The sequence below is a fragment of the Lissotriton helveticus genome, chromosome 9 (assembly GCF_964261635.1).
Source record: "Lissotriton helveticus chromosome 9, aLisHel1.1, whole genome shotgun sequence".
Lineage (NCBI taxonomy): Eukaryota > Metazoa > Chordata > Amphibia > Caudata > Salamandridae > Lissotriton > Lissotriton helveticus.
This window is the reverse complement of record NC_136070.1, coordinates 450281642-450308875: the sequence shown is the minus strand read 5'-3', so window position 1 is coordinate 450308875 and position 27234 is coordinate 450281642. Positions and strand designations below refer to the sequence as shown.

At 39.0% G+C, this 27234-nt stretch overlaps 1 long non-coding RNA gene across 1 annotated transcript in view; it reads left to right on the top strand.

Annotated features, from left to right (window-relative positions):
- Window positions 1-27234, top strand: part of LOC144782785 (uncharacterized) — a 248758-nt gene that overhangs the window by 40237 nt on the left and 181287 nt on the right. Inside the window, exon 2 of the long non-coding RNA XR_013601260.1 lies at window positions 11002-11082. This is a non-coding gene — a long non-coding RNA (uncharacterized LOC144782785). The remainder of the gene's footprint in view (window positions 1-11001; window positions 11083-27234) is intronic.

The following is a 27234-nucleotide window of genomic DNA, read 5'->3' as shown; positions in this document are numbered from 1 at the left end:
GGGGGGGCCCTCGGCCCCCCCGCACGCATGGCGGCGCGGCGACCGTCGCCCCCCCTTTCTCCCGGGTGGTCATTCGGCGGTGGGGGCGTGCCCTGGGGGTGCGGCCCACCGCCGATTGGCTGGCGGCCTTCCTGACCCGGATCCAATTTAGTGGGTCCGGGTCAGGGGGGGCGGGCGTTGGGAGGGGCCGACCGGCCCCTCGGGAATAAGAGGTGGGGAGCGCCCAGGAGACCCCCTTGTCCCTGGACGCTCCCTCGCTGAACGTTGTGCCCCGCGTGCGGGGCTTCTTTGTTTTCCCACCCACCATCCCTTGGAACAAAAGTCTTGTAGCAGTTTTATGTCAGGTTGAATGGTAAGTTTCGAAGGTACGGTCCACAGTAGAGATGGATCTGTTGGGGTATTTTGTGATGCGTTTGCGTAGGAATTTTTTCCCCTTCTTAGCGAAACATGTGTGAAGTAAACTGTATTTGATGCCATGTGTCTTTAGGCCTTTTTTCCCTTTGTAGCTATACGTTGATACTGTTATTTAGCGAAATATGTGTGAAGTGAATTGTATTTGATGCCATGTGTCTTTAGGCCTTTTTCCCTTTTTTAGCTATACGTTGATACTGTTATTTATTAGCCAGTGTAGCTGTCCTTTAGAATTTTTTCCCATAGGTCGTCGTATTTATTAGGTATGGGGCATGCGGTAAGGTCATTATCGGTGAGCACATATTTGAGGTCTGAGGGGGCGGGCATCATCCTATGGAGGTTCCCGCCCAGGGGGAGGGGCCTGCGGGCCACTCCCAGAACTCCAGGGGCAAGGTAATAGGCAAAGGAGCGCGGGTAGGAGTAGTTCACGCTTTCCTTAGGCTGGTAGCCACCCCGCGCGCGTGGACTCATGACGCCACCGGCGCAGAGTAAGGGCCCTCCTTTAGTGGGTAAATGGAGTTTAGGGCGTAGACCGGGCAATTCCCGGGGTAACACTGCGCATGCGCACTTCTAGGGGGGAGGCGCAGCTTGTAGGACCTGACACCGGTAGTGACCCTGCCATATGGCCAGAAATGTACAAAAATCAAGTTTAGGATGTTTAGTCTAAGTTAGGAAACAACATGTATTAGAGTTTTGTTAAGGTCAGGCTCTCAAACTTGTTGCCAAGAATTGTAACTAAATGTCCTGCTGATTTTTGTATTCATTGTTGATTATGCAATTAAACCTTTTTTAATTTCATACTTTAATAAATACGGCCGGGCGACTAGCGCCCGCCTTCCAAAAAGTAAAGACGTCTCGTTTCCACGTTCCTGGGTGTTGGGTGCCGGATTGGGGGGGAGGCGGCAGCTAGTCGCTGACCATGTTACTGAGAACAAATCTGGGATATGTTTGATGCCAACTCTGCAAGAATGTTCCATCTTCAACAAAAAAATGTTTAAGTTAGAAAATGAAGAGATTGTGAAACTGGAAGCTATAGATAAAATGGAGCATATGGGAGCAACAATTATTTTGTCTGAAAATTTGAAATCAAAATTGGATTCACTAGAGAAGAGTATATTGAAAACTGCTGGTTTTGAAAAGACTCTGAATGTGTGTTTAAATTGTCGTATCATTTTGAGAAGGAATTTAAATGTTGATAGAGGTCTGGTAAATGGAGCAATGGGTCATGTTGTTGATTTTGTGAATTACAAAAATAGAGATGGAATTGAAATTTTAAAAATTAAATTTGATGGCATTGACGAAATAGAACAAATTTGTCGCTGTTCAGCTAGATTTTTGCTTGTGAAAGACTTATATGTTCGACGAAAACAGTTTCCTGTTTGTTTGGCATATGTGGTGACAATTCATAAATCTCAAGGTTTAAGTGTAGATAGTGCTTTGGTGAACATTGGAAGTTCTGTGTTTAAAGAGGGTATGGCATATGTGGCATTATCACGAGTCAGAACTTTATCAGGATTGTACTTGATTGAGTGTGATGAAACAAAGATTTGTGCAGATCTAGATTGTGTTAAAGAATACAATAGGTTAAGAAGAGAGTATGCTCCACATTTGCCACAATATCCTCTGTTTGAAAAACGTGTGGTAGGCCGAAAAAGAATAAATGAGAATTATTGCAGTGAGGTAGTAGCAAAAAGACAAAAAGTAGATGACACTGTAATTGTAAGCAGAAAGAAAAAGGATTCTGTTGAAGATGTTGTTGGATTTCAGTTTGAAAACAGTTCTGGTGTCAACTGCTATGCTAATGTAGTGGTTAATGTTTTTTTTTCTTCAAACTTTACAAGAACAGATTGTTGAAAATCGGGATCAAACATTCTGCTGTTTATTGAATTCTGTGTTTGAGAAATGTAGCAGTGATAGAGCAAAAATAGAAAGTGTTTCAGAAATTCGAAATCTTTTAGACATATGTTCTGATCAAAAACAATTTTCACAGAATATTCAGCAAGATTGTCAGGAATTTTTAATGTATATGTTTGATGTATTGGAAGATGAAGGTGTAGATATAAAAAATCTTTTTAGCCTTTCTTATCAATGGCAGCATGACTGCGACAACTGTAGTTTATCAAGTAGTACTACAATAGACACCGAAAGATTTATATATTTGACTTTACCAGACTGCAAATCAGTGCCTTTTAATAATCTAGTTAAAGCAGCTGATCACAATATGGTGTGTACCCAATGTAAGTCTGCAATGCTGTCCACATTATTTATACAAAATTATGGTCAGTATGTCATTTTAATGTTCCAACGATGTAGACCTGATGGAACTAAATTGACAACTTCTATTAAAAATTTCTTGGCTTCTCAGTTATCAATTTCAGGAAGACCTTTTGCAACTGTAGCTATTATTTATCATGACGGTCCTTCAACAACATCAGGGCATTATACAATTTATTTAAAATGTCGAAAAGGTTGGACTAACTGTAATGATACTCATTTGACTTTCAAACAATGTTTGCCTTTTGACTTAAAAAATTCATACCTAGTGTTTTTACAACCAAAATTTAAGTAAAGGTAATTGGCCTATGAAGACGGGAGCAGTTAATAAAAGTTAGTCTGCTGTTTAAAATTATATTGTGAGTAAAAGTGATGAAGATGATATAAAAATGATAGTTCTCATATAGGTACGGTAAGTGGATCGCATAGTAAGTGATATCAGTATTATAGGAAATGTTCAACATGAGAGAGCCGGAGATGGAATTATGAATATTTAAATATTGTGAAAATATTGTTTGAGCCTTTCTTTCAGAACGTCGGGAAAAACTGTAATTTTAGAGTTTGTTTTAAGTAATTTGAAAATATACTGATACATCTGACACTATTTGGCCTTAAGGAAAGGTGAAGGAATGAGCAAAGAGTCATGACTGAACACAAGGAGTATATGAAAACATTGAAACATATTTCAGATGTTCTTGGAGCTTTTCTTCTAGAAAGTCGATGAAATAGAATTTTTAGAGAACAGCAGAGTACCTTCCAACGAAAAGGACCTTCATGATGTACTATTTGGCCTAAAGGAAAAGTAAGTGAATCAAAGATTAGTGTACATATGTGATTTGTAAGTTTATATGTTTTTTTTAAACACAATCTTTTTGATTGTGTTTTTTTTCCCGCTGTCATATGATGAATAGTTTGAACTCACTGTTTTTAGTGAAATTCAATATGTTCTGAGAACAGCAAAAATGAACTATCTAACATGTTGTACAAATTATTCTATAGTTTGTATTGTGTAATTTATATTGTATTCCCATTGTCTCACACTCACTTTCCTTTTTCCTCTCTCTTTCAGCTCTCTTTACTCACTCACACTGCCTTTCTCTCACTCTGTTTCACACCCATTTGTTTACTCCACTTCTTTCACAACCCCTCATTCCATTTCAACTGTTTGCATCCCCTCTCACCCTTGCACCACTTTTCAGCTTTCAGTCTCTCTGCTTTACTTCCCTTTTCCATCTTTTCCTCCTTTTCTCTTTTAGTAATTCTTCTTTACTCACTCACCAGTATTGTCGCACTCTGTCACTATAACTCACCCACTCTCCCTCGCTTATCTTTGTTTGCTCCTTTCGTTTGACCTCTTCTCTCTATTTTCCGTTCACTACCTCTATGTCCTCAGTCCCTCACTCTCCTTGTGTTATATTCACTTGTGTTTATCTACTTTCTATCATTTCTCTTACAACAACTTCACTGCTCCTCTCTCATCCTTCTTCACCCCATTTCTTTCAGTCCGGTTCCATTACTACCCCTCATTTCCTATCTTTCAGTGTCCTTCTCTTTACTTTCATCACCGAGTCACTTTCTCTCAGTACCACTGCTTTAGTCCTCTTCTCCTCTCGTTCCTTCTTTTGTTCCCTTACTCATTTTCCTTTCCTCACTCATTGTACTCCACTTCACTCAGTCCTTCCCTTAGTCTCTCTGTCTACTAACTTCCTCACTCCTTTTCCCTCAATCCTTCTATATTATCCTCTCTCCCTTCATCCCTTCACTCTATGACTCTCCTTCACTTACTCTCAGTTATCTTCCATTCCTCATTCTTCTAAATGCATCCTCAATCAGACTCCTTTCCCTCTCAGTCATTCTCTTTTTACTTACTCCTGTTTCCTGATTTAGTTTTGCTAACTCACATTCTTTTAGTATCTTTCTTACCTTCTGTTCATTTCTCTCTTCTTCTCTTCCTCTCTGTCAGTGAATCTATATGCGTTACTCTTAGTAATTTGCTCTCCTTCTATTTCTTTTACCCTCTACATTACTTTATTTCCCTTTCTGTGTCTTTCACTCGTACTTTATTTCTTAATACACTGTTATGATTTTTAACCTCTTCACTTGTATCTTTTATTTTAAAATATATATTTTACTAATTATAACTTATTTATTCTTCTCTCTTTCACAGATACAAAGTGTAGTGAAAAAATGTAATTAAAGTTACATTAATTATATGGTAAGTGTGACTAAGAAAATGTAGTTTGTCATCACCGTTTGCTTTAACCTCAGTATTATTTTCTCACCCTACCTCACTCCTGTTTCCTTACTCTGCTTCCCTCACTTATTCTTATCCTCCATGTTTACTCCTCTTTCCCTTACTCTCCTACAACATTCAACTTCTTTTAGTCCCCCTTGCTTTACTTCCCTTATGTTCTGTTCCCTTCCTTCGCTCTCTCACTCATTCCCTTACTCATTTACTTCACTCCTCTCACTCCTTCTCTCAGTCCGTCTGTCCTCACAGTTCCTCACTTCCGTTCCCTCACTCTGTCTCTCTTACCGTCGCTGTCTCTGTCCCCTCACTCTGTCACTACACTTTCGTCATGCTCACTCCCTACAACTCACCCACACTCCCTCACTTACCTTTCTATGCTGTTTCACTCACACCCTTTCAGTCACTCCTTCCTTTACTCTCTCTGTCCTTTCTCTCTGTCACTCCCTATGTCTTACCCTTATTCAATTTTCCCCACCCTCTTTCACCCCTCTTTATTTACACTCACTGCTCTTTTCTCACCCTCCCTCACCGTTGTTCCTTTACTCCGGTTCCGTCATTCCCCATCCTTTACTGTCCTTCCTTTTACTTTCAACACCCACTCACATTCTCCCAGTACCTCTGCTTTAGTCTTCTTCCTCTCTCTTCCCTTCTTTCGCTCCCTGATTCATTTTCCTTTTCTCACTTACACCCTATTACACCTTCTCTCTGTCTTACTATCTGATAAACAGTCCCTCTGTGTTGCTCCCTCTACCTCTCTTTCTCTTAACATCACTCTCTCTGTGTCCTTCCCTCATGATTACGCCTTTATTTTTTTTTTGGTATGCGCCCCGGTCCGCGTACCGGAGAGTGTACCGGTACGCGTACCCTGGAGAAAAAAGAATGACAGAGGTTTTTTTAAAATGTAGCATTTTTTTTTATAAATTAGAGGTAGTTCTAAAAAGAACTGCTTTTTTTATTCTTTTTGTTGTTTTATATTTTTTTATTGTTTTTTTGAACATTTTTTACTTTTTTTGGCTTTTATGAAGAATTTTATATTTTTTTGTATTTTTTATGGGGACAAACAAAAAACAGGGAATTGTAAACGGCTCAACTGGAGCAAAAAAAACCAGGAATAAATTAAGGCTTCTTTGAACACTTGTGGTTGTCACCAGCAACGTTGATGAGATTAATACTTTGCTCACCATAAGTAATCATTTTTCCACAAAGTATACAAACAATTTTGTATCTACCAAACTTGGTTTGTATGTTTGGGACCATCTCCCTTGCCTCTGGACCCGATGGAGTAGGTTCTTGGCTTGTTGAGGGTCTGGAAGACGATTGTGAAAGGTTTCTGCACAGTTCTCTCACCTCTGCTGCAGAATAGTTATTGGGGTGCAATCGTTGCATGTGGCGAATCATTGTGTGATTGCCAAATGAATATTTTTTGGCAGGGTTCCCCCTGGATAGTACAGCACCACAGACGAGACAGGTCACCTTTGCAGCGTTTACCTTCTTTGCACCTCTTGGGAATTTAAAAAACTCCCATATAAAGTGCTCCTTTGGTTTATATGGTGGCTTGTCTTCAGGCAGGAACTGCCTTCTCTCATCCTCTTCCTCCTCCTCCTCCTCCTCTTCTTGTTCACTACCAATGTGATGTTGTGGTGGTCCTTGTGGTGGTGGTGGTGGTGGTGGTGCTGATGCTCCAGCTGCTGCTGCTACTGTAGCCATTTCTCTATCAATAGAAGCAGCTCTTCCTCACTCAAAGAACAAAGTGAGAATGAGGAAAAAAGGTGGGGGGTTTCATCATTTGGAAAACAAAACTGTTCTGAACCAATGAAAAGTGTTATTTTCAGGTCACATGACCTGGGCGTTCATCATTTGGAAACCAAAACTGTTCAGAACCAATTAAAAGTGTTATTTTCAGGTCACATGACCCGACGCGCTTACGCTAAGCGCCCCGGTGTGCGCCCGGCTGTGCGCCCGGCGGCGCTTACGTTGCGCGATCGTATGCGCTCGGGCGCTTCTGGGTGCGCTTACGCCGTGCGTCATAAGACGCATCACGCGACTACACGATACGTCACAATGATGTTTTCGTTCGCGGCAATGGCGATAACGGGCCGCTCACCAGTACGCGCACCGGGGCGCGCCATAACACTGCGCTTACCGGTGCGTTCACTGGTATGTGCACCGGGAGCGCACCAAGGCAAAAAAATTAAAAAAAATGGGAAAATATACATTAAAAAAATAGTATTACATAAATATACAATATAGGATTTATTATAAAAAATATTATATTTCATAGCTATAGAAATTAGCTATTAAAAAACCTATGAAATTCACTGAAAAAAACATAGGTTTGAGGCCCTATATATAGTTAAGAATTAGCATTTACAAAACCTGTGAAATTCACTGAAAAAACCATAGGTTTCACACCAGTTATAGTTAGCAATTAGCATTTAAAAAACCTATGAAATTCACTGAAAAAACCATAGGTGTCACACCAGTTATAGTTAGGAATTAGCATTTAAAAAACCTATGAAATTCACTGAAAAAACCATAGGTTTCACACCAGTTATAGTTAGCTGGAAGTTTTACTCGCATAAAACCATTGAAATTCCCACGTTATAGTTAGTTGGACTCACTATAACTTGCGCGTGCAATGCACTGCTGATGACGTCACATATTACATCACTCATGACATGGTCAGTGACATCACTCATGACATCACTGATGACACCATCCTTGTGACAGAGTGACAGACCTCCTTTCACTGTAATGTAACCCTTGAAACACATATTCAATAATAGAAAGTAAAATTTTCAAAAAAATGGAGATACCCATACCAGTTACAAAAACCAATTCAATAATTCCACCATCTATATACACATCCACTCATTCAACAACAGTTCTATATAGTCACTCATACATATACTCACTCATCATATGTAGTGATACACCTATACATCCTGTTACACACCGACAGTCATCCAAAAGATACTCTCACACATACTCACACATGCAAATAAACTATTGAACATCCATTTATTTGCATATACAGCTATACACACACTACCACCTTACTTCTAAGGAAACTTACACATACTTACTCTCTTAAACAATCACTTATAGAAACACATACTTATTTAAACAGGAACTCTTACAATCCCTCACTCTCACATATACTCACTTATATACATCAATATTCACATATACTACATTAAAACATATGTAGTTAATGATAAAGACATTAGTAAGACAGTCATTCACTCACTAACACACACATATACACACTCATCCACTCATACAGTCCTGCACATATGCTGTCTTCAAAACACATACAAAGAGAGAGTCAGTCATTCATGCATCTATGTGCTAAGTAATACCACTGAACCATACAAACACTCATACTGATACTAAGAAAAACATCTAATAACCCATATACATACATATGTGCCTACTCACCAACCCATGCAGCCACTTATACACAAAGTGAAAGACTAATACATATATTTAAATATTTAATAATTACTCTCTAATATATGTATTCACTAAGATACACTTAATAAACCAGTTAGCCAATCAATTTAAAAAAAAAATCTATGTAAACACTTATTTAAACATTTATTCTTCCATCAACTTTTACATATACATATATAACACATATTTATTTTTCAGAAAGACACACATTCACTGGATGGTGTCATCAGTGATGTCATGAGTGATGTCACTGACCATGTCATGAGTGATGTAATATGTGACGTCATCAGCAGTGCATTGCACGCGCAAGTTATAGTGAGTCCAACTAACTATAACGTGGGAATTTCAATGGTTTTATGCGAGTAAAACTTCCAGCTAACTATAACTGGTGTGAAACCTATGGTTTTATCGGTGAATATATATATATATATATATATATATAATATATATATATATATGATAGTTATCATAAGGAAACAACAAAACAACTGTCATACTATTAACCGCATGCGCGCTAGCGGTTTCTCCGCTGCACGCTGCGTTTTTAAAAATACCGCGTTACATGACGAGCTCAGCTCGTCATCAGCGTACGAGCGTCGTCGCTCATGACGAGCTGAGCTTGTCTTGAGCGCGGAAGGGGTTAAAAGCAGTCATACATTTAATTTAGCAAAAGGTACCTTTGAAAACATGCTGTACGTTTAAAAAGAAATATTTTTTAATTGACAATTCTATTATATGACATCACACTGTACAAAACTACAAACAATAAACCAATGTTAATTCAAATAGGTAACACTATAAATCTTTCATCAGCTATGTTATACATATTTTTAAAAACAGATTATAATTATTTTAAAACATAATAGAAATACTTAAAAGAACACAGACAAAGAATAAGAAAATGTTTACAAACATCTTTTCATAAATAAAATGATCTACAGGAGCTTAACAATTCATTGAAAAAACCATAGGTTTCATTGATGTTATAGTTCTGAATTAGCATTTAAAAAACTTTAGAAATTCACTGAAAAAAACGAAGTTTTCAGGGACGTCATAGTTAGAAATTACCATTTAAAAAAAACTTAGAAATTCACTGAAAAAACATAGGTTTCAGGGATGTTATAGTTAGGCTAACATTCAGTAGTTATAGTTAGCTGAGGTAACAATAACTCTCACCCCCGTAATGCACTGCTGATGATGCCACATATTACATCACTCATGACATGGTCAGCAGTGCATTGCGAGAAATTGGCACCAAATCCTTATGTCAACTGCTCAAGCCTCCTGTTCTTTGCAAAATGGTGGAACGCCTCCTGTTGCTATTGGACATGAGCTTTTTGATTTGATTGAAGGTTATTGAAACACTCCATCAATGAAAAGTTAAGAATGCCAATGAAAAGCTCAGAAGGCTCCTTAACTTGGGAAATAGTCAATAGAGTCAATCAGAATACTCTTTGACTATAGAGAAGGTCATGCTCTCACCCTTTGTGTGCAAGATCTGAAGTCCCAAGTTTGAGACCATGGACATGGGGCATTTTTGTTTTATAGTTGAGTTTACTAGCGTGCCCCACCCCCCACAAAACTGAATCTGATGTAAGCGCCTTAACTTGCCATGGTGTGAATAAATTCAGTAGTGTATGAGACAATCAAATTACATAATTGCTTCATGCTTAAGGTCAGCTTAGAAGGGTTCAAAAGTTACAGATATCTGGTATGATAGCCTGTGAATGGTCAGTGAGCACTGCTTCACACTGCATTTCTCGGATCCAACTTCAGGATCACAGTACTTGAAAACTAAGCTGGTAAATAAAATTCCTGAACCTTTTCCTGAGCTGCAGGCGTGATAATGCCTTCATCATCCTACACATGGTGTCTTTTCCATTCATACCTTTACATTAGCAAGACTGATTCCAAACCAGTGGGGTAAGGGGAATTGTTGTCTGATTGTGGGTGTAGGAAGGTAGGTGGGAGATAATGGAGACCTTTAGCTAGATCTCTGAAGAATTGGTCTAATCTATTAATCAGGGATGACTTCCTCATCAATTTTCACCGAGGCTAGTTTGCGTTTGAATCAAGCCCTCTCTCAGTTTTTGGGTTGGGCTCCTATTAAACGATATGCAAACAAACAATTAACCAATTGCCACATTTGCAACTTTTAATTCATATATTATTGCCAAAAGAACTCTTTACAGTCTTGGGTGTTTTCTAGTATTACCTAGAAGGAAACTTGCACAAGTTCAAGTCAACACCGCTTAAAATTACTTTTTCGCTCAAGAGCATTATCCCCATGCCTCTGGAAACTTCCACATTAATGTCAGTTCTGTACCAATTAGTCTTTGTGTTGTAAATAACTCTAGGTTTTTTCTATCTTAAACCTTTAGACTATTGCTTCTAGTTGTTTAGGTTTTTAGTGTTTTTGCAATGATTTTGTTTCTTGATTATATTACTTGATTTTCCTTTAAATTCACTTTTGATCCTTTACTGCAATTTATGCTTCGCTCAAAATGCACAATTGTGAACTATCAAAATGTCTTTTTAGATACTAATCGCATGTGCATGTGCTTTTCAAGTCCTTTTCATCAACTTTATCAAATCTCTTTGTTTTCAAGTTCTCTTATTCCACAGATCAGCCAGGACTAGTTTGAGCATCTGGATTTGACAGGACATTGCAACAATCTCAGGATTTTCAGGTAAGTCTTTGGAGAGCTCAAGGAATACCACAACTTGCTCCAAAATGCTCAAGCAGTTTGGGTGTGGTCAGGGCAGGGTTTAAGTACTGTGAGATCCAAAGCCAAATGAAGTGAGAATTCGTTCACATCTTGCTTTTAATCACAACATGCTGGTTATGTTAATGTTAAGGTCTCTTCATGGTGTCACGGGGGACAGGGATTACTGGGTCCAACCATGGGGGTTGAGGTCTTTAGCCCTGATGTACCAGTTCCCAACCTACTGTGCATCCTGAGCAACTGGTCCTTCTGCACTTCACTTTTCACTCTCAGTGATAGCTCTTGTCGAGCAGTCTAAGGTTCTCTTGGGTGGTAAGTGTGAATAGAGGTCAGTGAACATGACTCATAACTCAAAGAACGCATAGCAATGTCATTAAAATCAGTGTCCAATCAAATTCCTATTTTTATAGTAAAAAGAAGTATTTCATTTGTAGCTCTATGAATTCAAAGCAATATGATGACATATATAAACAATAACACATTTCGCTTTAAGGTTGGAGCTTTAGATTTTTTCTAGCAAATCCCTCTCCCAATCACTCTTTGTAACGTGGTAGGAGTTATTCCCCATGCAATGGTGGGCGCATCCAGGAAATACTCACTAGCAGGCCTTAACACAGGAGTCCACTAGGACGCTGTAAAATAGCCAAAAGTTTATTGGCGCTGCAGGACCCTTAGCAGCAAGTTCCTCCTGGGCCCAATAGACCTGTAACCAGTCTTTCCCACTCCAGAAGAGAGGAGGAATGCAATGTCCTAGCGAGCACCTCCACGCAGGCAGTCACACTGCTCCAGTCATGCGAGGGGAGTCAGCTGCACATTGGATGTGATAGTCCTGCACAGTAAGTCTTACACTCCCCACTCAGGGGGATTGGATTCCTGTGCTCATGGTTTGAGTCCCGGTGATGAAGCGATGCACACATTGCATCGTCCACAGTTTCCAGCGGGTAGTTCCTCCTTATTCCTCATTGCTTCATGTTGACCCATGGGGCATGACTTAGATTTATCAGGCGTTAGCCTTATCCTCGCAACTACTTAAATATTTGCAGCACCTCCGGCATATGGTGCTGCCGTAACTCCTCCGGCCCTCACCACAAGTAAGTCCATATCATGGTAGCCCCTCCTGGCATGCGGAATAAACACCACAGATGCTACACTGCTTTACTAGTTCCACATGGCACTCATCTCAAGGGTATCTTCATGAAACCCCCTCCTGGCATACAGGGGTCGCTGATTGGAATCTGCACACGGGCAGCAACCTGATTTGTCAAGCTGCCATCTCCTCACACCTTGCACCAGAAATCCACTTGACAGGACATACCACTTGACCTCACTTCCTCCACTGCTCTCCTCTTCCTCACAGGGCCCACAGGTCTTAAAAAACAGGCAGGCAGTGGTGTTCCAGGCTCCAGAGGAGGTGGTCTTGGTTCCCCTGGGTGATCTCCTCTAACCCAGAAGAGAGACTAGCAGGCCTTGGCCCCCAGTCCTGGTCACAAGCACTAGTCTTGCAGAGTTTGCCCTCCTCACACAGCCTGTCTGGCTGCTTGGCAGGTGACACATTTGGGATCTCAACCTCCCCTTTTCAAATCCCTTGTCCAGACATCAAATGGGATTTAGTCTTTGAAGTTGTATGTCAGGGTGCTGCTTTCTTATGAAGTGAAAACTTTTCTCTCTCTTCTTCCTCTTGATACGCTGTCTGTCACAGCAAGCGAGACTTCCAAGCTGATTGATCCAAAACTCAGGTAATGGGAAGTACTAGAGTTCACACCTGGATGTCAGTCACAGTGATATGTGCATCAAAAAGGTAATCCCGGGTTCCCAGCCTACTTGGTATGATTCCCTCATCAGCCTTACTGAGATGTGTCCAGGCTCTTTTCTTTTGATCTATTGCTAAATCAAAGAACAAACTTTTGAAGTGTAGATGGGGAGTTACTCTCTCCCTTCCTCCAGTCTGTCCCACCCAGCTCACAGTCATGCAGTAATACACAAATCTCTCTTTGGGGACTTCTCCACTCCCATTGCAGGCACACTTGCCCTCAGTGTTCATACACAGCACACATACTGTCTAGGACTTTCGCCTCCATGTATTGTGCCGCCTCAGGAACTCTTACATTGAGCATGCATAATCAGTATGTGTGCACTGCCCAGTACTGTATCCTTTCTGTAATGTGCCCCGGTGTGCTATTTGCAAACATGCAGACTGCCAGCACACACACTCACTATGCTCGCTGCACAACACTTCAACCCTTCATGTATTGTACATCTCACAAGCACACATACACCCAGCTCATGCTTTCATTAGGCACACACTGCACAACACTACTTCTCTCCTGTAATGTATTCCTTTCTGGTACACCTACACCTAGGACACACACTCAATATGCACGCATTGCACAGCGCTGTTCTATCTATGTACTGTACCATTCCCAGGAACACATACATCCAGGGCATAGTCACCACTCCTAAGCTGTGCAGCACTCTAGATCTAACCGATGTAGGCCAAAGGTGAGTTAAGCACACAACAGCAGAACCTCTAAAAGGTGAGTGAGCCTGTAGGCCTCACTCCAGTAACAAAGGTTAAAAAGGACCTGTTCACTCCTACAGATTAGCTTCCACAGCTATGAGGGTAGCGGTTTCAGCACCCTTCCCATTCCAACAAGACCTCAAACCATGAGACAGGCCTATGTCATGGTGCATCTCCGTGTTTGCCTATGACAACAAAAATCAGCATTAGGGATCCAGACAGCAGTAGTGTAGACACCCAGGGCAGGGCTACATGTCTATTACCATGGAGAGCACTTTTCAGTCCCAACAGAAGCACAAACATTTGCACTTTTGTGATATTTAAAAAATAACGGCCCACCATTTTACAATGGATTCTTTTTCCTTGTTGTTCATTTTGGGTCTGTAAACTTGAGGTTGAATTTCCAGACTAATGACTGATTGGTTGACTGTGAGAGAAACATTTCTCTTGCAGATGCCATAACAGGCTATGGGACCATCCTCATGCCCTAAGAGATATTGGGACTACATCTGGAGCTTCTTCCCATATTTCTTTTATGACAGAAGATTTTTCTGACATATGGGGAAACAAGGGGTAATTTAAAATAGGTGCCGAGATCTTCTGTGTTTGCTGCACCTTTGTCGCTTGTGGTGAGCTTTGTGGTGATATTGATATCTCCCCCAGGAAGAGATTTATTTCCTGAAGAGACACTGTTGCATCCATGTGGCAAGCTGGTAAGGCAAGGTTCGAATCACTGGAGAGCTCCATGGTGACCATCATCCGGTCTATTTTTTGTGTCTGTTGTTGAGGGAGAATGGAGGCTTCTGGTTCCAGATTGTGATGGGATAGATAAGCCCACCTTCATGTTTGAACTCCAATTTTCTGTTTTACCTCCTTTGACAGTGAACAAATTCCACTTGTTTTCCTTATCTTCATTTTTGTAGCCTTCTGTAGTTGCTTCAGCATGAGTCCTAGAGGATTTCGTTGATTTCATTGGATTGCTCACATTACATATTACGTCATGAGGAGATTGTCTCCTTAATGTATGCAGAGGGGAGACGGGCTGGGGGCTAATTTTCAAATATTGGATACTTGTTACTGAAAGATAATTCACTGACTGTGCTGCACTGTCGTAGGCTTTTTCTACGCCAATGCAGTGACTGTCTGCAGCACGGACTTTAAGAAGCCACAAACTGCAACCACAGCTATGTGGGCCAACTCTATGATTCCCTGAGCCCCTACCAGTCTCTGGGGACACTAGTATTTCACCCTAAAGTGGCCTTCCCGAACACAGCCCAGTGAGTGTTTAATGCTTAGTGGGGTGGACCTTTGGCATTTAGGGTACTGTACCCATGTGTTTAAGCTGATTGCAGGATTGAACCACTCCTTGTCTATGGTAACAATACTTTTTAAACTAGGCGCATTGCCCAAAAGGTGCTCTAGTCGTTAAAGAGTCTGAAGAAAAATGCTGTAAAAATGCCACTGACGTAGCCTCCTCAACCAGACTATTTCAAAAGTCTGCGATGCCTCCTCTCAAATGTTGAAGCCTCCCTACGTGTCCTGGTCATTTGACTCACACTGTCCTGCTTAAAGAACTTTGAAGACCATTCGCTAGCAGTGTTGGCCCCACGATAAAGAGATCACAGAGTTGATATATTCTCTCTGGCCTCCTAGTTATTGTCTTTGCTCTTAGTTCTTTGCTTTTTTTCTCCCTCCTCATCTTTTATTTTCTGTTTCCCCACCAAGCGGTGAAAAACCACAGGGTAACAGGCTGCGAAGCGGTTGCCAATGGAGAAGCAGTCATGGGTGCGAGTTCAAGGCACCGAGCTGGGGAAAAAGAGGGTTTTAATGAAAATGTTAAAAAAAATCTTACATTGAATATTTAAAATTTTAAATGTAAAAGAATGAATGTTTTTTTTGAGGTGTAAATATTTCGTAATAAAAAATATGTTTACATTTTTTACATTATTTAAATACAAATGTCAGTAAAATTATATGTTTTATATATATATGCATATATTATTTGTTATTGTATTTGTTTTACAAATGTTTAAAATATAAAAAAAATTAATGCAATTTGGAAAAACGTGGCTATTTTTTTAAATCAAGGGAAATTTAGACTTAAAAATGTAAATTTATTAAATTTTTATAAGAAGAGAAAACCTCAAATTTTATTTTTGATTATGATAATTTTTGACATTTTGTAATTTGTAATTTATTATACATACATTGTATAAAATTTACTTTTTTGGTGGCTTTTTAAAATTGTTTTTAAGCATTGTTTTGGAAATGTTTGTGTTACATTTATAAATTAAAGCATTTTTATATGTATATATATATATATGTTTATTAAAACATTTTTTTTAAATAGTTTTGGAATTCTTTCATTTGTTTTAAACATTTTACAATATTTAGCACTTTCCCTTAGTTTATTTGCTTTGCAGTGTGAATAGTAATTTTTTTAGTTTATTACCGAGCACTTTCCCTGAGTTTAGTTGGTTTAGAGTTGGAATAATAATTTTATCTGTTTTTTTAACCAGCACTTTCCCTGAGTTTAATAGGTTTAGAGTTGCAATAATAATTTTTTATGGTTTATTATCCAACACTTTCACTGAGTTTAGGTGGTTTGGTGTTGGAATCGTAATTTTTTATGCTTTATTATCCAGCACTTTCCCTGAGTTTCAGTTGGTTTGGAGTTGGCATAGTCATTTTTTATGGTTTATTGCCCAGGACTTTCCCTGAGTTTAGTTGGTAAAAGTAGAAGAAAATAAATGATTAATTTGTACTTGTTTCATTCTTCTTAATGACTACGTGAGGTCTGTGTTTACCAATTTGAGATTACACAAATGTGATATAGAACCCTCTACATCTATAGGACTCATGTCTAATAAACAGCCAAAATTAAGTTCAAATATGAACAAAATATTCTTATCTGTGCTGTGCTCTTCACCATGGAGACGTGATATTGAAGAAAGAGGTAGGGGCCTCCATTTACACCTCCAGCCTGGAATTGAACCCTTCATTTCCTCGTGTAATAAAAAACACAGACAAATTAGACAAATCTCCAATTAAAAACATCAATGTGAATTTCACTAAATAGAAACATACTAGCCTTGTATACAAACGGATCAAAATAATATACATTTCATTAATCACAATCTCTGTATTTCTGAGAGCAAGATAAACACAGGAGGTAATCTGTTCCCTTAGTCTTCATGCAGGTGTATTTCCAACTCCTCGTCTTAGTTTACATTTTTTACATTATTTAAATAAAAATGTCAGTAAAATTATGTTTTATATATATATATATATATGCATATATTATTTGTTATTCTATTTGTTTTACAAATGTTTAAAATATAAAAAAATGTAATGCAATTTGGAAAAAAGAGGCTATTTTTTTAAATCAAGGGAAATTTAGACTTAAAAATGTAAATTTATTAAATTTTTATAAGAAGAGAAAACCTCAAATTTTATTTTTGATTATGATAATTTTTGACATTTTGTAATTTATTATACATACATTGTATAAAATGTACTTTTTTGGGGGCTTTTTAAAATTGTTTTAAGCATTGTTTTGGAAATGTTTGTGTTACATTTATAAATTAAAGCATTTTTTATATATATATGTTTATTAAAACATTTTTTTAATAGTTTTGGAATTTTTTCATTTGTTTTAAACATTTTACAATATTTAGCACTTTCCCTTAGTTTATTTGCTTTGCAGTTTGAATAGTAATTTTTTTAGTTTATTACCGAGCACTTTCCCTGAGTTTAGTTGGTTTAGAGTTGGAATAATGGAATTATGGAATTGAACCCTTCCTTTCCTCCTGTAATAAAAAACACAGAATATTAGACAAATCTCCAATTAAAAACATCAATGTGAATTTCACTAAATAGAAACATACTAGCCTTGTAAACAAACGGATCAAAATAATATACATTTCATTAATCACAATCTCTGTATTTCTGAGAGCAAGATAAACACAGGAGGTGATCTGTTCCCTTAGTCTTCATGCAGGTGTATTTCCAACTCCTCGTCCAAGTTGTGTGTCCCCGGGATTTTAGTTTGGAAGTCTAGAATGTATCTAGTTTCCCTCTTTCTAAGTTGGAGGACCCTATCGCTCCCCCTGGGATTTTGTTCTATTTGCTCTATCGCCAAATAGCTCAAAAGGGAACAGTTGGATAAGTGGTACTCTTCAAAATGTTGTACTATCGGGTAATGTGCGTCTCTATTGTTGATAGCTCTCATATGCTTGAGTATCCTCTTTTTTGACATTAATGTTTTGCTCCTCACATATCTTACAGGGGCACTCTAGGACATAAATTACAAATGTAGAGATGCATGTCAGAAATTGACTGATTGTCATGTTTCTGGGTGTCTTAAATGTCTTCTACATGTAACTATTTCGACACGCCTTGCAATGCCCGCAAGAAAAAAATCCTTGAAGGTTGTGTTGTGTTAAGGGCTGTCTAAGTGGGATATCTCCTTGTACTAAAATATCCTTCAGGTTACGTCCTTTACTGTACGTGACCCTGGGCGTGTCATTAAAGTGGATCCAATAATAAGATCACTTGTCAAAATGTTTCAGTTCTTTGTTAGGATCCTAAAGACCCCCTCCAATTCGGTGGTATATGTAAGGATCACCCTCAGGGACCCCTTTTCTGAATCCTGCTCTGTTGTGTTCCCCTTTTTCTCTAGTGTTTGTTCTCTAGTTCTAATCACAATCTCTGTATTTCTGAGAGCAAGATAAACACAGGAGGTGATCTGTTCCCTTAGTCTTCATGCAGGTGTATTTCCAACTCCTCGTCCTAGTTTAAATTTTTTACATTATTTAAATAAAAATATCAGTAAAATTATATGTTTTATATATATATATATATATATATATATATATATATATATGCATATATTATTTGTTATTGTATTTGTTTTACAAATGTTTAAAATATAAAAAAAATTAATGCAATTTGGAAAAAAGAGGCTATTTTTTAAATCAAGGGAAATTTAGACTTAAAAATGTAAATTTATTAAATTTGTATAAGAAGAGAAAACCTCAAATTTTATTTTTGATTATGATAATTTTTGACATTTTGTAATTTATTATACATACATTGTATAAAATGTACTTTTTGGGGGGCTTTTTAAAATTGTTTTTAAGCATTGTTTTGGAAATGTTTGTGTTACATTTATAAATTAAAGCATTTTTATATATATATATGTTTATTTAAACATTTTTTTTAATAGTTTTGGAATTTTTTCATTTGTTTTAAACATTTTACAATATTTAGCACTTTCCCTTAGTTTATTTGCTTTGCAGTTTGAATAGTAATTTTTTTAGTTTATTACCGAGCACTTTCCCTGAGTTTAGTTGGTTTAGAGTTGGAATAATGGAATTATGGAATTGAACCCTTCCTTTCCTCCTGTAATAAAAAACACAGAAAATTAGACAAATCTCCAATTAAAAACATCAATGTGAATTTCACTAAATAGAAACATACTAGCCTTGTAAACAAACGGATCAAAATAATATACATTTCATTAATCACAATCTCTGTATTTCTGAGAGCAAGATAAACACAGGAGGTGATCTGTTCCCTTAGTCTTCATGCAGGTGTATTTCCAACTCCTCGTCCAAGTTGTGTGTCCCCGGGATTTTAGTTTGGAAGTCTAGAATGTATCTAGTTTCCCTCTTTCTCAGTTGGAAGACCCTATTGCTCCCCCTGGGATTTTGTTCTATTTGCTCTATCGCCAAGTAGCTCAAAAGGGAACAGTTGGATAAGTGGTACTCTTCAAAATGTTGTACTATCGGGTAATGTGCGTCTCTATTGTTGATAGCTCTCATATGCTTGAGTATCCTCTTTTTTGACATGAATGTTTTGCTCCTCACATATCTTACAGGGGCACTCTAGGACATAAATTACAAATGTAGAGATGCATGTCAGAAATTGACTGATTGTCATGTTTCTGGGTGTCTTAAATGTCTTCTACATGTAACTATTTCGACACGCCTTGCAATGCCCGCAAGAAAAAAATCCTTGAAGGTTGTGTTGTGTTAAGGGCTGTCTAAGTGGGATATCTCCTTGTACTAAAATATCCTTCAGGTTACGTCCTTTACTGTACGTGACCCTGGGCGTGTCATTAAAGTGGATCTAATAATAAGATCACTTGTCAAAATGTTTCAGTTCTTTGTTAGGATCCTAAAGACCCCCTCCAATTCGGTGGTATATGTAAGGATCACCCTCAGGGACCCCTTTTCTGAATCCTACTCTGTTGTGTTCCCCTTTTTCTCTAGTGTTTGTTCTCTACTGACTTTGTCGGCTTTCAGTACTGCTCTCTCAAGGACCCATCTAAGGTAGACCCATTCTTTGAAGCTGCTGATCATATTGGCCTCTTCATTCACATATGATTCATTTGTACTGCAGTTTCTCCTTGCTCTCAGGAGTTCCAGATAAGAAACACGCCATTTTAGGGCATCTGGGTGACTGCTAAGAGCATGGAGGAGACAATTTGCTGCTGTGGTCCTACGATGTAATTTAGTGCAAATCCATTGTGCAGGATTTCAGTTTGGACATCCAGAAATTCGATAGATTTTCTGCTCATGCTGTAAATCAGTTTGTGATTGTGTTCATTTGTATTCAGTTTGTTGATGAACATCTCAGCACTGGCTTCACTGGCCTTCCATACAACAAACAAATCATATACGTACTGTAGCCACCTAATTATCTCCACACCTGTGGGAGGGGATGCCATGTCCTTTAGAATTTATTCCTCTCATGCCCCCAGAAAGAGATTAGCAAAACTGAGGGCAAACAAGTACACATGGCTGTCCCCAAGATTTGTTTGTAGACAGTCCCATTAAATGAGATGTTGTTGCATAAGAAGTAATCTATCATCTCCAACAACATGTTAGTGTGTTCCAGATAACAGATCTGCCTGTTTCTTAAGAAATGTTGGCATGATAGAAGGCCAAGAGAATGGTCAGTGATGGTATTTTTTGAATCTACATACATTGTGATGAGAAGATAATACTCCCCCACCCTATATCTTCAAACTTCCTTAGAGAATCTTTGGTGTCCCTTCTGTAGGTTGGAAGAGCAATGACATATTCATTGAGAAAATGGTCCACATATTTAGAAATGTTCTCTGAAACGCTTCCTATGGAGGAAAGAATGGGTCTTCCTGGGGGATTGGTGATGTCCTTATGGATTTTCAGAAGGACATTAAAGCTTGGAAGTCTGGGATAGTCTCTTTTCAGTTTGCAAAATTCCTCCCATTCAAGGATACCATTATTTTCCATCCCTTCATTTTTTCCCATATACACACAATACTCCCATTGTACAGTTCCTTACTGATTTTATCATTACATCTACTATCTTCCAACTGTCTCAAGGCTTCTTTGATGTACAGATTCCTGTCCCACAGAACGATGTGACCACCCTTGTCTGCAGGGCATATCATAATGGTTGTATCCTCAGCCAACGATTTAATCACCTGCCTTTGTTTGATTGTGAGGTTGAGGGATGGGTTATTTTTGGGACTCTTTTGGTGCTGGAATTCAATCAGACCTTTTGTTACAATATCATGAAACTATCAACATTGGTATGGGGAAGATTCGGAAGAAAGGTTGAATTTGGCCTAAACTTGGTGATTGCAGATCAATCTGTAACAATGTTTATGGTATTACTTTGAGTGCCCTGTTCTGATTCTGTCTCATCTAAGAGTTCCTGTAGAAGGAGGACTGTGTCTGCATCTCCCACTCTTAGAATCGAGATAGGATCGATTTTGGTAGGAATATCAGGGTGAAGCATTCTTTCCTGTTCAGCTTGATTTGATACTTTCATGTTTTTTACGCTAAACCATTTCTTGAGTTTCAGTCTCCTGATAAATATACATAAATCAATCCTAGTTTACGGATAATCCACGTGGTTAAATGGACAAAAGTAGAGGCCCAGACATAGTGTTCTTTACTCTAGCATAGATAAAGGTCGGTTTGACAGATTTACAATAGTTCTATTTACCATTGTGTCATCCATTATCTAATCTGCTTGGAGCCAGTTGACCTGATTATATTTTGTAATCTTTCTTTTTTTTATATTCTTTACATGAATGTTATGTAGTGTAATTGTTTTTTTTTCACTTTTCTTTTCTCTCTCTGCTACATTTTCATAAAATAAAAATTTGAAGAAAAAGACTTTACTTAGGCCATCCACCTTTGTCCAGGATGGACCACCCCTGCTGAACATGCCTGAAGGTCGTATGCAGGTAGCTTTACCTGTCAAGCTATTTACGAACCCTGACCTCAGTTCATGGACCAGTCATAAAAAAAAAGATCAGTTTTTTTTTAAAACTCTGAGTGGGTGACTTTGTGGGTCTTCCCACCTGTGCCTCAAGGTCAGGGTGTAGCCACCATGCCCCATTTTTTAGCCCTATACATTTTTTTCTGGACTTCAGGGCCGTGCCCTGCATCCAATAATGGCAGTCTCGTTATAAATTTCTCTGTTGTAGCAAATCAATCAGACCATTCTAGCACACAAACCCGAAAAGAGAGCAGGGGAAAACCCTCCAACATCTAACCAGGTTCTCTTATTTTGAAAGCTTCTTTTTCCAATTTTAAAGGTTTTAGTCGGTGGACAGTCCGCAAATTCGAGTTGGTGGACATTTGTGAACTAATTGTGCAGGCATGTCTACAATTTAACTCTTCGTAGCCAACCCAAAATTTGTGCCATGATATTTTCCTCAAGGAATAACATTTGATGGGCTGATTCACTAATACTTGGTGCAACTCAACGCAGCAAAACAACTTGCTGCACTGCATCAAATGCAGAGGGCAAGAATGCGCCATATCTACAAAGGGGCACTGTCCTGCAAAAAACAATCCTTTGAGGCGTTTTCCACTTTCTATGTGTGCTGCAGAATGCAGCACAAGTAGAAATAAGAAAAAATGAGGAGACACAAACATATTTCTCCTCGCTTCCCCTTTCCAGGGAAGTCGTACCATTTTGACGCATTCCCAAATTTACTAATTTTATTAAGTGTGGGAATGCACCAAACATCATGGGTGGATGTGGGGAAAACTCATGCTCCACTCATGGAACTCCTTCCTAGGGCGGTGGAGTGGTGTATAGTGGAGTGGAGTAGAGCAGAATAGTACTGATTGGAATAGCATGTTGTAGAGTATAGTTGAGTGGCACAGATTGCTGTTGCCTGTCATAGAGTGGAGTGGTATAAAGTGGAGTGGCCTGTCGTGTTATATAGTGCCGTATTGTACAATATAGGGATGTAGAGTGGACTGCCATAGAGTGGACTTATGTACAGTGGAGTGGTGTAATGTGGAGTAGCCTAGAGAGTAATAGCATAGAGTGGAGAGGAGTAAAGTGGAGTAGGGTGTCATAGTTTATAGTGGAGATGAACCAATGCTATCTGAAAATGAACACAGAAAAATGGAGTTGATGGAGGTTGGCCCGGGCCAGCCCTTATGGAACAAGTCATGTTGGCCAATTGAGGCTTGAGAATGCCCATGCCCGGTTACCAAGGTTAAGAACCTTGGGGTCATCTTCGATGACCAATTGAACTTTGATGCCCAGGTAAACAGTCTCTTCTCCTCCTGATTTTTTCTACTAAAAAAACTGACAAAAATCTTTCCATTCATCTCACAAGAGTTACAAAAGTTGGTCATGGTTGCACTCTTCCTGTCTAAGTTAGACTACTGCAGTTGTCTGTTTTTGGGAATCGATAAGGCTCAAATTAGAAAATTGCAATCCTTACAGAACGCAGCAGCGAGGCAACTTCTGGGTATACCCAGAAGACAGCCAACTTCAGCAGGAATTAAATCATTACACTGGCTTCCTGTTAAACAGTGTGTGGAATTTAACTCCCTATGCCTTGTGCATAAGGCAATCTATGGTGGTGGTGCTGAGGACATTTGAAGACTGTTCCCACCTTATATTCCTCTGCGCGTTCTTAGATCTGCTAATCTAGGTCTTATTAGGATCACAAAGACCAAACGGTCAAGATGGGGTGGAAGGGCGATATCACAATGTGCGGCAAAGCTCTGGAATAAAATGCCTGTGGCCATGAAGCTTCAACGTAATCGGCAGCTTTTCAGGAACGGTCTGAAAACATGGTTGTTCACTTCCACATAGGTTCCCAGATAATAGAGTGCGTTGTTTCTGCTCACACACCGCAGCGCCAAGACGCCACAGCAATCGAGCGCTATATGAACATATAAACATACACATACACTGATGTGTACCATGTAGTGCTATGTCAGATAATAGAGCGGAGAGTTGAGTCATAGAGTAACTTGCACTGCCTTGAGTTACTCCAGATTTACTATGCCATGCAGTGCCACACAAGGTGTCCATACATGGCCTTTTACATCTCACATAAAGACTTGCTTTGCCCTTGCATCATTTGACATAAGGGCAACTCAAGCCATTGATAAATCTGGCTCTGAGTTTCATGGCAAGTCTGGTTTCATTTAATTCAGTGATTTTTGCTATAATGGAGAGCAGAACTTCTTATCAAGTTAAAGGGTGAAATGGACTGTTTTGATCACCTCCTTATTTTGCCCCTAAACAGATCCACACATAATTTCACATTCTGAATGTACGCCAGACCAACATTTTTTAAAATTACATTCATATTCGTCAAATGTCGCCAAAGTTGTAAACAAAACAGAAATCCCCGTTTCAGTAGCAACTCTGACTTTCACCCTCTTTAGAGAGTAGCTATTGCTACTGGTGACCCTGACATTAGTGATTAGTAATTACATATTGATTTATTGTATTGTATTGCAGCATTTATAGCTTGCTTAATACCCCTAGGTGTGGCACTGAAGTACTTGCCTACATAGGCAGCGAACTATGCCATGTAGGGTGAGTGGCTGGAAGGTGTTTCCATTGTTTTTCTGATCCTTTGTTTGAAGCCTTTCCATGTAATGCAAGATAACCACTAGGATGAGGTTATTGTGTTAAGGGGTGCAGCATTTGACAGAGTGGTGGATGAAGAACTGTGAGTGACAGATGCACAGTTTATGGTTTTCAGTAAGATGGCAGTTTTGAGCAGCTTTGCAGGTCCCTCTATGTCTTTCTTATGGTCATAGTCTACTTAGCTTATTCTGCACTGGGTTGTCCAACATGATATTTTGTTTAAGGTGTTTGTTCCATAGCAGGCATGGTTGGATAGAGAATCGGTGAAGGATATTTTCTGGGATGGGCCTTGTCACCATCATCCCTTGCCTGAATGTCATTGTTAGATGAAAAGAAGCAGTCAGAGTTGGGAAACCTGCAGTCGTGGACTAGATTCGAGTCTCCTGCTGGCCAGCAGTTTGTGACAGATTACTTCAATTAGTCTATGCCTGTTCAGTTGGTGATGGATTGTGAATTGACTGCTACAGTACTCCGTGATGTACAAGACAGATAGCAATTATGTTTTAAATAAGTGAAGATGATTAGGCTATAGCTGTCTGCCGCCTGCTAAGCTTTATGGTATTAGCATTAGTATGGCTTATATATGAAATGACATTACCATATAATAGCCAGGCTAATATTGGTCAGCCCCTCATGGCTTACCTGGATATAGATTCGGTTGTTCCATATCTGTGGGTTGTAAACTGTGGATTGCACTTGGAGGCGTAATTCTCCTTGTGGCTTCAAATACAGGGTTGTGTAATGATGTAGTTGGAAGCAATCATGTTTTCAACTGTCTTCTGAAGTGTAAATGTTCCTGGATATGTAGTGAGTTCCAAATCTTGACGGCTTGTAACAGGCAAGCAGTGCTTCCTAAGGATTTCTTACGGTAAGATAGTTTGATGATCTGTTCTGGTTACAAGCCTGGAGTACAGCATTCTGTTTTGTTTGTATTGCTTGAATTTAACTTGAAGGTATTGCAATCCTTTTCCTTGGATGCTCTTGTGGACATTGGAGAGCGCCTTGTGCCAGTAGAGAGACTGGAGTCATGGTTTCTCTTGGGTTAAGGCGGAGGAGTTTTGCAGTAGCATTTTCGATTAGTTGTATTAGTGATTTATGAAATTTGTGAGCAGTTAACCTAGTTAAGCTTGGAGATTACGAGTGTGAGGATAGCTTGCAGTTTTGGTTGGTATGTTTTATTGTGGAGGAGGCACTCCTTGAGATGCTGTAGTCAGATAAAGGACATATTTGAATTAAATCATTACCCCAAAGTTTCTGACATCTCTTGATGTTGTTGGAGGGACCTTGAGTTCCAAGGGCGATATTGTGATAGGTTGGCATTTTTGCCTTTGTACATAGGTCTTGATTGCTACCTTTATGGTGTTGAGCTTTAGGTAGTTATCCATCATTCATTTGTATATGCCACTCAAGCAGTCATTAAGTGTTTTAAGAAGCGGTCTTCAGGTCCATCCATATTTAGAATGATTTTTGTGTTATCTGCATTGTTGTAACAGGTGAGGTTGAATAATTAAATGAAGTTTAGTAAAGTTGTCAGGTAGATGTTGAAAAATAGAGGGGATATGATGGACTCCTGATGGACACCATGGTGTTGGGTGTGAGACGCTGTTGTGAAAGGTGGTAGGTCACATATTCCATGACGATGAATCCTTAGTTTTAGCTTGTGGGGGTGGACAGTGTCAAATTCAGCTGATGAATCCAGAAGCAATAGCATGGCCCTTCTGTTCTTGTCCACTGTGAGTTTAAGGTTATTGATATGATGGCTGACTCTGTGCCTCTGTTGGGCCTGAAGCCAGATAATTGGACTGATCTTGAGTAATTTTCTTCTGTAAACTTAGAAAGTTGGGTAGGTATTGCCCTTCTAATATTTTTGCTATGAATGGTCCATTTGATATAGGCCGGTAACTTGATGGGTTAGATGGGTCAAGTTTTTCTTTTTGAGGAGTGGTCTGATATAGGAGATTTCGTCTAGGGTTTGCATGAACCTAGTTTGAGGGTCTTGTATAAGCATCTGGCTACCTCCCCTGCACTTGTTGTGCTAAGGATAACCTTAAAGATTTTGGTCAGTGCCAGAGCTGAAGATGGTCTACTTGCAAAGATAATCTCAAGGTTGTCAAGGAAATCTTTTTTTGAGAGAATATTGAAAATACATATTGGTGGAAGATTGTTTTCGTCTCTTCCTATGTTGGCTGGGTCATGTGTTGGGCTGGTATTGTCTATGTTTTAATTAAGGTCATTTTCTATCTGTCTACATTTTTAGATCAATTATGTGGCAATGTCATAGCAGAAGTCTTACAATTTTGGTCTTTCTATATTTTGGCACTCTGGATTTTAGAGTGCTGCTAGAATCTTGGGGCGTTCTTTAGAAGGGCAGTCAGCTCAGATATGCATATGGAATATTGTAGTTTTTTGTGGTGGAATGTGTATATCTCTTGGTTTTGCATATTTATTGTGGTTCTTTCAGGGTGGGATTTGATTTGTGGAGATCTAATTTTTTCAGTCGAGCATCAGCGTGCATGCGCTGTCTGCAAGACCTGCAGTAGTCACTAGACCAAGTAAAGTCCCACCTGCTATTAAAAATATATTTTTTTTAACTTTTTTAATAAAGTTGCTTTTCCACCAATTGCTGCTTGCTTTGTTTTGCTTCGGCTGCCCTGCTTCATTTTTTTTCCTTAGTGCGTTGTCCA